This window comes from Mastomys coucha, unplaced genomic scaffold (assembly GCF_008632895.1).
Source record: "Mastomys coucha isolate ucsf_1 unplaced genomic scaffold, UCSF_Mcou_1 pScaffold6, whole genome shotgun sequence".
Lineage (NCBI taxonomy): Eukaryota > Metazoa > Chordata > Mammalia > Rodentia > Muridae > Mastomys > Mastomys coucha.
In genome coordinates, this window is record NW_022196912.1 from 105,887,569 (window position 1) to 105,895,722 (window position 8,154).

Sequence of the window (8,154 nt, forward strand, 5' to 3'; positions counted from 1 at the left end):
GAAGTGGGGCAGAGTCTGGCTCCTTATCTAAGCGCAGTATTCAGGGCATTCTGGGGGTGGGGCTGTTTTCTCAGAAAGATCCCCTTTTATCATTCAACGGAAGAGCTCAAATCTGCTGCTCTTGCTTTTCAGGCTGCTCTAAAGTCTGCGCTGTGAACAGGTGCTTCTAGAACCATGTTTGCTTCCTCTTTGTTTCCTTACAACATGTATGTATGTATGTATGGCGCCGGGCAATGGCGCTGCACACCTTTAATCTCAGCACTGGGCAGGCAGGGGGAGGCAGATTTCTGAGAGTTCTAGGCCAGCCTCTACAAAGTAAGTTCCAGGACAGCCAGGGCTGCATAGAGAAGCCTTGTCTTGAAAAAACAAATCCAAACCAAACCAACAACAACAACAACAACAACAACAAGACGCTTGTCTCAGCCACCCACACACAAGGCACTCTCTCACTGAAAACCTGTTGGCTGTGGCAATCAGGTAGGTGTTCTTCACTCTCCTCCTCTTCCTTCAATTCCGTGTCCCCAGCCTCATCCCCAGCCTTGTAGCAGACCACAAGCAAGGGCCTGTCCTTCCTCTCTTCCTTCATTCCCTGGGGATGCCACCCATCCTCATGGCTGACTCAGCTTTCCCTCTCCTGGAGACCCTCTCAGCCACCCCACACCCCTCTTCTAGCTCATCTCCACTCCTTTGTATCAGCTCCCAATACTTGCAAACAAGTTCTATGTAGAATCCCCGGTGGTGGCCATACGTGGCAAGGACTCAGAAGCACTTGGTCCCTACCAGGCCACCCACAGCCATTCCACCCTCCTAAGATGCAGAGAGGGCAATAGAGACCAAGGAAGGGAAGGCCCACCCAACAAGACAAGGCCACAGCCAGATGTTAACCCCAGCACCCAAGAGGCAGAGGCAGGCAGAGCTCTGTGAACTTGAGGCTATCCTGGCCTACATAGCAAATTCTAGGACAGCAATAGCTACATAGTGAAACCTCATTAAAAAAAAAATAAGAGAGGAAGAAGTCCAATTATCTTTATTTGCAGATGATGTGATTGTTTATATAAGCGAGTCCCTGTGGTAGTTAGAATATGCTTGGCCCAGAGAATGGCACTATTCGGAGGTGTGTCCTTGTTGGAGGAAGTGTGTCATTGTGGGTGTGGGTTTTAAGATCCTCAACCTAGCTGCCCAGAAGCCATTCTTCGGAACAAGATGTAGAACTCTCAGCTCTTCCTACTTCATGCCCGCCTGGATGCTGCCATGCTCCAGCCCTGATGATAATGGACTGAACCTCAATTAAGTGTCATCCTTATAAGAGTTGCCTTGGTCATGGTGTCTGTTCACAGCAATGGAAACTCTAACTAAGACAGCCAGAAATACACACTGGGAAAAAGACAATATCTTCAACAAATGGTGCTAGTAAAACTGGACAATACAGCAGCATGTAGAAGAATCTAAATAGATCCATACTTACCATTTGGGGTTGGACAAACTCAACCCCAAGTGGATCATGACCTTAACATAAGGCCAGATATTCTGAACCTGATAGAAGGGAAAGTGGGAATAGTCTTGAACTCACTGACATAGAAAATGACTTTCTGAACAGAATGCTTATAGCATAGGCACTAAGAACAAAAATTAATAAGACCTCATGAAACTTAAAAGCTTGTATATAGGGGCTGGAGAGATGGCTCAGCGGTTAAGAACACTAACTGCTCTTCTAGAGATCCTGAGTTCAATTCCCAGCAACCAGATGGTGGCTCACAACCATCTGTAATAGGATCCGATGCACTCTTCTGGTGTGTCTGAAGACAGTGACAGTGTACTCATATAAATAAAAATAAATAAATCTTTTTTAAAAAGCTTGTATATATTACAAAGGGCATGCAGCAGAGGACATCATCATTCAAAGTAGCAGGCTACGGAATGGGATACGATTTTTTTCCAACTGTACATCCAATAGAAGGCTGATGTCTAGAATACATAAAGAATTTTTAAAAAATGAACATGTTATATATTTATGTTCATCTAAGAAAATACTAGTAGTGATGTATTATTTTAAAATATACAGTTAATATGTTTGGAGTTATTTAAAATTTATATTGAGAAAAATGCATGTATTTTCAGTATTGCTGTAGACAAGCATCTACATAAGACTGTTAAGTTGATTGTTGTTTTATATCAAGCAACTTTTATAATACTCATTTTTATTGTTATAATATTTTATAAATTTTAAAGAATATGACAAAAAAGATATTGTAGGTATTGAAGGGGGGTCTCTGGAAGGGGTTGGGGTACAAAAGGGAAACAAGGATGTGATGCAATTCTATTTACTTAAAATATGTTTTTAAATGTTAACAAATTCAGATAAGTTGAAATCATGTAACTTTTCTTTTCATAATGCAATAAAAATTTAAAAAATGGGGGCTGGTGAGATGGCTCAGTGGGTAAGAGCACTGACTGCCCTTCCGAAGGTCCTGAGTTCGGATCCCAACAACCACATGGTGGTAATGAGAACACCCATAATGAGATCTGACGCCCTCTTCTGGTGCGTCTGAAGACAGCTACAGTGAATTACGTAGGACCGAGTGGGACTGGAGCGAGTGGGCCAGCAGAGGCCCTGAGTTCAATTCCCAGCAGCCACACATGATGGCTCACGGCCATCTGTACAGCTACAGTGTACTCATACACATAAAATAAATAAAATAAATCTTTAAAAAAAAAATTTAAAAAATGAACATGGAGAAAACAAATGACACAATTTTAAAATGGGGTTCAGATTTAAATAGTAGTCTCAAAAGAAGAAACACAAATGACTAAGAAATGTTCACCATCCTTAGTCATAGGGAAATGCAAGTCAAACTACTTTGAGATTTCATCTTATGCTAGTCAGAATGGCCAAGATCAATAAAACAAATGACAGCTCATGCTGTTGAAGATGTAGAATCAGAGGAACACTCATCCATTACAGATGGGAGTGAAAACTTGTACAACCACTATGGAAATCAGAGAGGTGGTTCTTCAGGAAGCTGGGATTAGAGCTATGTCAATATCCAGCTATATCACTCCTGGGCATATACCCAAAGGACTCTATATCCTACTACAGAGACACTTGCTCAATCACGTTTATTGCCGCTCTACTCATAATAGTCAGAAATTGGAAACAGACTCAATGTATGTCAACAAAAGAATGGATAAGAAAATGTGGTATCTTTACAACATGGAATATTACGTAGATGTTAAAGAATGAAATCATGAAATTCACAGGTAAATGGATGAGGCTAGAAAAACAAAATCATCTTGAGATAACCCAGATCCCCAAACACAAATATGGTATGTATTTGCTCATATGTGGATGTTAGCTATGATGTCTTTGATAAGCAGGCTACAGTCCATATAACCACAGAGGTTAGGTATAGAGTCAGTGACTAGAGGGAAGGGCTGGATCTCCTTAGGAAGGGAAAATACAATACATAATTCTGGATGGAGGAGGTGGGGGTGGGACTGGAATGGAAGGATCAAACAGGATGGGGGAAGAGAGTGAGGGAGGGAATACAGGGGAGAAGAAAAGGAAGCTCAAACTAAGGCCATTTGAGGGTCACAGGGAAAGCTGTTACAGTAGAAGCATTCTGAAATGCATACATATACAAGGTGACTCACCAAATAAGGGAGAAAACGGAGCCCCAACTGGATATCTCTTGTCACCAAAGGAAACTTCAGTTCCAGGAATAGGTTACATCTAATCAAGACACAACAGGACCTGGACAGGCGGTGGTGGCGCACACCTTTAATTCCAGCACTTGGGAGGCAGAGGCAGGCGGATTTCTGAGTTCGAGGCCAGCCTGGTCTACAGAGTGAGTTCCAGGACAGCCAGGACTACACAGAGAAACCCTGTCTTGAAAAACCAAAAAAAAAAAAAAAGACACAACAGGACCAATGAACTCACAGAGACCATGATAACATGCACAGGTCCTGCACAGGTCTGGGCCAGTGCTGAGAGGGAAAGCAGGCACCAGCTCCAGTTGATAACTACTACAAATGGAAAACTTAGTTCTGTCTGAGTCTAACTGGATATACAAACCACACTTCACAGCATTTTTTTTTTTATAGTGCTTTTCAGGGCTTCTTGTTTTTTTGTCTTTTGTTTTGTTTTGTTTTGTTTGTTTTGTTTTAACTTTACAGATCCTCTGGGTATGGTTTCTGGTTTTATGTTTTTATGGGATCTCTGTGGGTGAAAACATGTTTGTCTCTTTAACTTTGTGTGTTTCCTGAGCTTTTTCTTTAGTTCTTTCTCTTCTGTATGTTTGCTTGTTTTGTCCTACTCTATTATTACTATTATTATTATTATTATTATTACTAATTACTTAGAAGCCTGTTTGTATTCTAATGAGTGAGAGAAAAAAGGAGGGGTTTTGGCTGGTGGGGAAGTGAGGATCTGGGAGGAGTTGGGGGAGGAGAAGAGGAAGCATAACCAGAAGATATCGTATGAAAAAAAAAATCTATTTTCAGTAGACGAAACTATTTCTTGAGTGAATAGTATATTGGTTAGCAAGTTTTAGTGGTGGTTGTCACTGAGATTGGGGTGGCTCACTCAGGACTATCCTGCAGGGGGCAGACTAACACAGAGCGGCACTCAGCTTCATCAGGCAAGTTCTACCACTTTTCACTATGTTTGTTTGTTTGTTAGCTTTTATTAATTATCATCATTATTGTTGTTGTTGTTATTTACACCCCCACAATGGTTTCCCCTCCCTCCTCTCCTCCTAGTCCCCACTCCCATGCCCTCCTCCTCTTGCTTCTCCTCCATTTCTCTTCAGAAAAGGGCAGGCCCCCCATGGATATCAACCAAACATGGCATACCAATTTCCTTTAAGACTAGACACCTCCCCTCATATTAAGGTTGAACAAGGCAACCCAGTATGAGAAAAAGGGTCCCAAAAGGCAAAAGAGTAAGAGACAGCACACACACACACACACACCACCCCGTCCCCTGCTTCCACTGTCAGGAGTCCCACAAGAAGACCAAGCTACACAACTGTAACACATATGCAGAGGGTCTAGTTCAGACCCATGCAGGCTCCTGGTTGCTGGTGTAGTCTCTGGAGCCACTATAAGCCCAGGTTTGTTGATTCTGTGGGCTTACTACTCTTGGGAAAGTCAATGAACCTCTCTGTGGCTCTGGTTTTCTTCTTTTAATCTGTAAAATAAGGGCATCACCAGTGTGTGATTCACGGGGGTCTATGAAGTAAGTATTGTAAATAAATAAGCACGGTAGAGTGCTACACACTACGTGGGCTTTGAGATACTTTATTCTTTAGCAATATCATACATATATTTATAATTTATTCTGATTACACACAGTCATTACCCTCCGTAATCCTTCTCCTTTTGACTCCTTTTTTCTTTCCGACCTGTCCCCCTCCTAATTCCATCTTTGTGTGTGTGTTCCACTGATTTTGATTAGGTTTTCTTGTATGAATGTGGGTGTATAGTGTTGCTATGTACTGGAACATGGGCAACTAAGAAATAACCACACCACTCAAAGAAAAAGGCTCTCCCTCCTCTAGGTTACCATTAATTGCCAATCAGCCCTCCTGGGCCTTCCAAGCCCTCCTACATTATACATTTTTTAGTGATATGGAGAGAAGTGCGCTGGATTAGCAAAAGACTGTAAAGATGAAATGCTAACTGAGCATGATAAAGTGCATAACATGCACTTTGTAGTTTATGCTTCATTAATAGAAGCAATGGAGAAGAAAGGTTTAAAAAAAAAATCACTTTGGGCTGGAGAGATGACTCAGCAGTTAAGAGCACTGACTGCTTTTCCGAAGGTCCTGAGTTCAAATCCCAGCAACCACATGATGGCTCACAACCATCTGTAATGAGATCTGATGCCCTCTTCTGGTATGTCTGGAGACAGCTACAGTGTACTTAGATATAATAAATAAATAAATAAATCTTTAAAAAAATATTAAAAAGAAAAATCACTTTAATGATAACGATGCTGGCTATTGTTGCCTGAGTCAACTTACAGAGGTATTATCCGTACATATCTCTATAAAAGTACTTTTTATTTGCCTGAATTAATTGTCATCTCCAGGGATTATTGCCCTTGTCTGCTAACCTAGGCCTACTGCTGGAAGTTTCTAGTCTCCTTACAGTCTAATCTAAGTCTAGAATGTTTGCAGCCTCTGAGACTTGCTGCTGAATAAGCTTGCCCTTCCTAATTCTTTCTGATATCTGGCTGGCTGGTTCAACTCAGCTGTTCTGACTTGAACTCCTCTCCCAGCTAACTGAATCAGTTGCTGAATCAGCCACTGAATTGTTGTGCTTGGCCTCTAACTCCAGCAACCTTTTCTAACCGTCTGTCACCTTCTCATTCTCTTGCTCATCTTGTCTTTATCTGTGTCTAGCTTGTTCTTTCTTCAATCTGTCTCTGTAATCCTCTCCTGGTAAACCTGCTTCCTCCTCCTCCAACTCTACTGTACTGCCCTTCAGGAACCCTACTGTATTCCTGTGCTATTCTCTCTTCTCCTGTACTGTCTGTCTGTCTGTCTATCTGTCTGTCTCTCTGTCTGTCTGTCTCTCTGTCTCTCTGTCTGTCTGTCTCTGTCTCTGTCTCTCTCTCTCTTTCTCTCTCTCTCTTTCTCTCTCTCTTCTCCTGAGAGTTAGGCATATCCCATTCTGTCAAATCTTTCTCTGATTCGTCATTTTTTTTCTGTCACTCAATTAGACATCCCTTTCAAACATGGCTGCTTCCTTCTACAAACTAACTTTTCATTGTTTGGGCTTAAAAGTGTGTATTAAGGGGCTGCTTGAATTCCAGACAGAGGGATTAAAGGTGTAGGGTAATGTCACGAGCCACATCCTAACTCAAAACAGACTCAAATAGCCTGTAACATCTCTCAGAGGTCCACAAAAAATACTTGTAATCAGAAGTACTTGAAACTTTGTAACCACCATCTAGGGCTGAGTGTGCTATACTGAACTTTTTCTTTTTCTGAGGCAGGACTTTTAGGGGACACTGTATTAGGAAACTAGGTTAACTGTGCCATTATTGGAGCATCAATTTATAAAAAGATTTTGATGTGTGTGTGCATGTGCATGCAACAGTCAGACCTCTTTTTCACTTTGTTTTGGGGGCAGGGTGTCTCTTATTATTTCTGCTGCTTTTCTCCTGGGTAGTTTTACTTGTCATGGTTGCCCCCCATCCTGTAGTACTGCTGGAGCTGTAAATTCAGACAGAACCTGCAAGTTCTTTTTTATGTGGATGCTGGCTATGGACTCCAGAACTAAGGCCAACCCGGGGTTGCACAGAAAGCAGTTTATCTTTTGAATCATCTCTCAGGCATTTGACTTCAACGTCTCAGGATAGTTTTATCTGTAACCTTTGAGTAAATTTGTATCTTTTTGACAATGCAAAATTGACTTGTTTTAGTTTGGAAAGATCCTTCACTGGGGACAGGGCAGGATGAGATGGAATAGTGGGATAGATCCTCCTTTGTATCTTAGAGTGAGGTGGAAGGGGAAGTCCTGCCACTGTCATTCAGGTTGGTTGGTTATCCTGTTTGTTGGTGTGTCTGTGAGGCAAGCAAAAGATGCTGTCAAGTCTGGAATGGCCCATTCATGTCAGTAGATCTCAGGGAAAAGGGTGTGTGACTCATTTTAATGACTTCCTCCCACTGTTCACGATCTTACTCTTGGTATCCACAAGGGAGAAATTAAAAAGTGAGTTGAGCGTCGTCGAGCAACTGTCATTAAATTTTTTTCTCTGTCTGCTTCTTGGTCTCTTTCGTGAGTATTTATATGAGGTTTGAGGGTATTTATTTAAGAATACAATTTCAGCCCGGCAGTAGTGGTGCACGCCTTTAATCCCAGCACTTGGGAGGCAGAGGCAGGTGGATTTCTGAGTTCAAGGCCAGCCTGGTCTACAAAGTGAGTTCCAGGACAGCCAGGGCTATACAGACAAACTCTGTCTCAAAAACAAGAAACAAAAAACAAAAAACCCAAAAAACAAAAAACAAAAAACAAAAAGAATACAATTTCAGCAGGGAAGCAGTGGCATGTGCCTTTAATCCCAGAACTCTGGAGGCAGAGGCAGGCGAATCTCTGAGTTTGAGGACAATCAGGGAGACACAGTGAAACCCTGTCTTAAGAACCAAA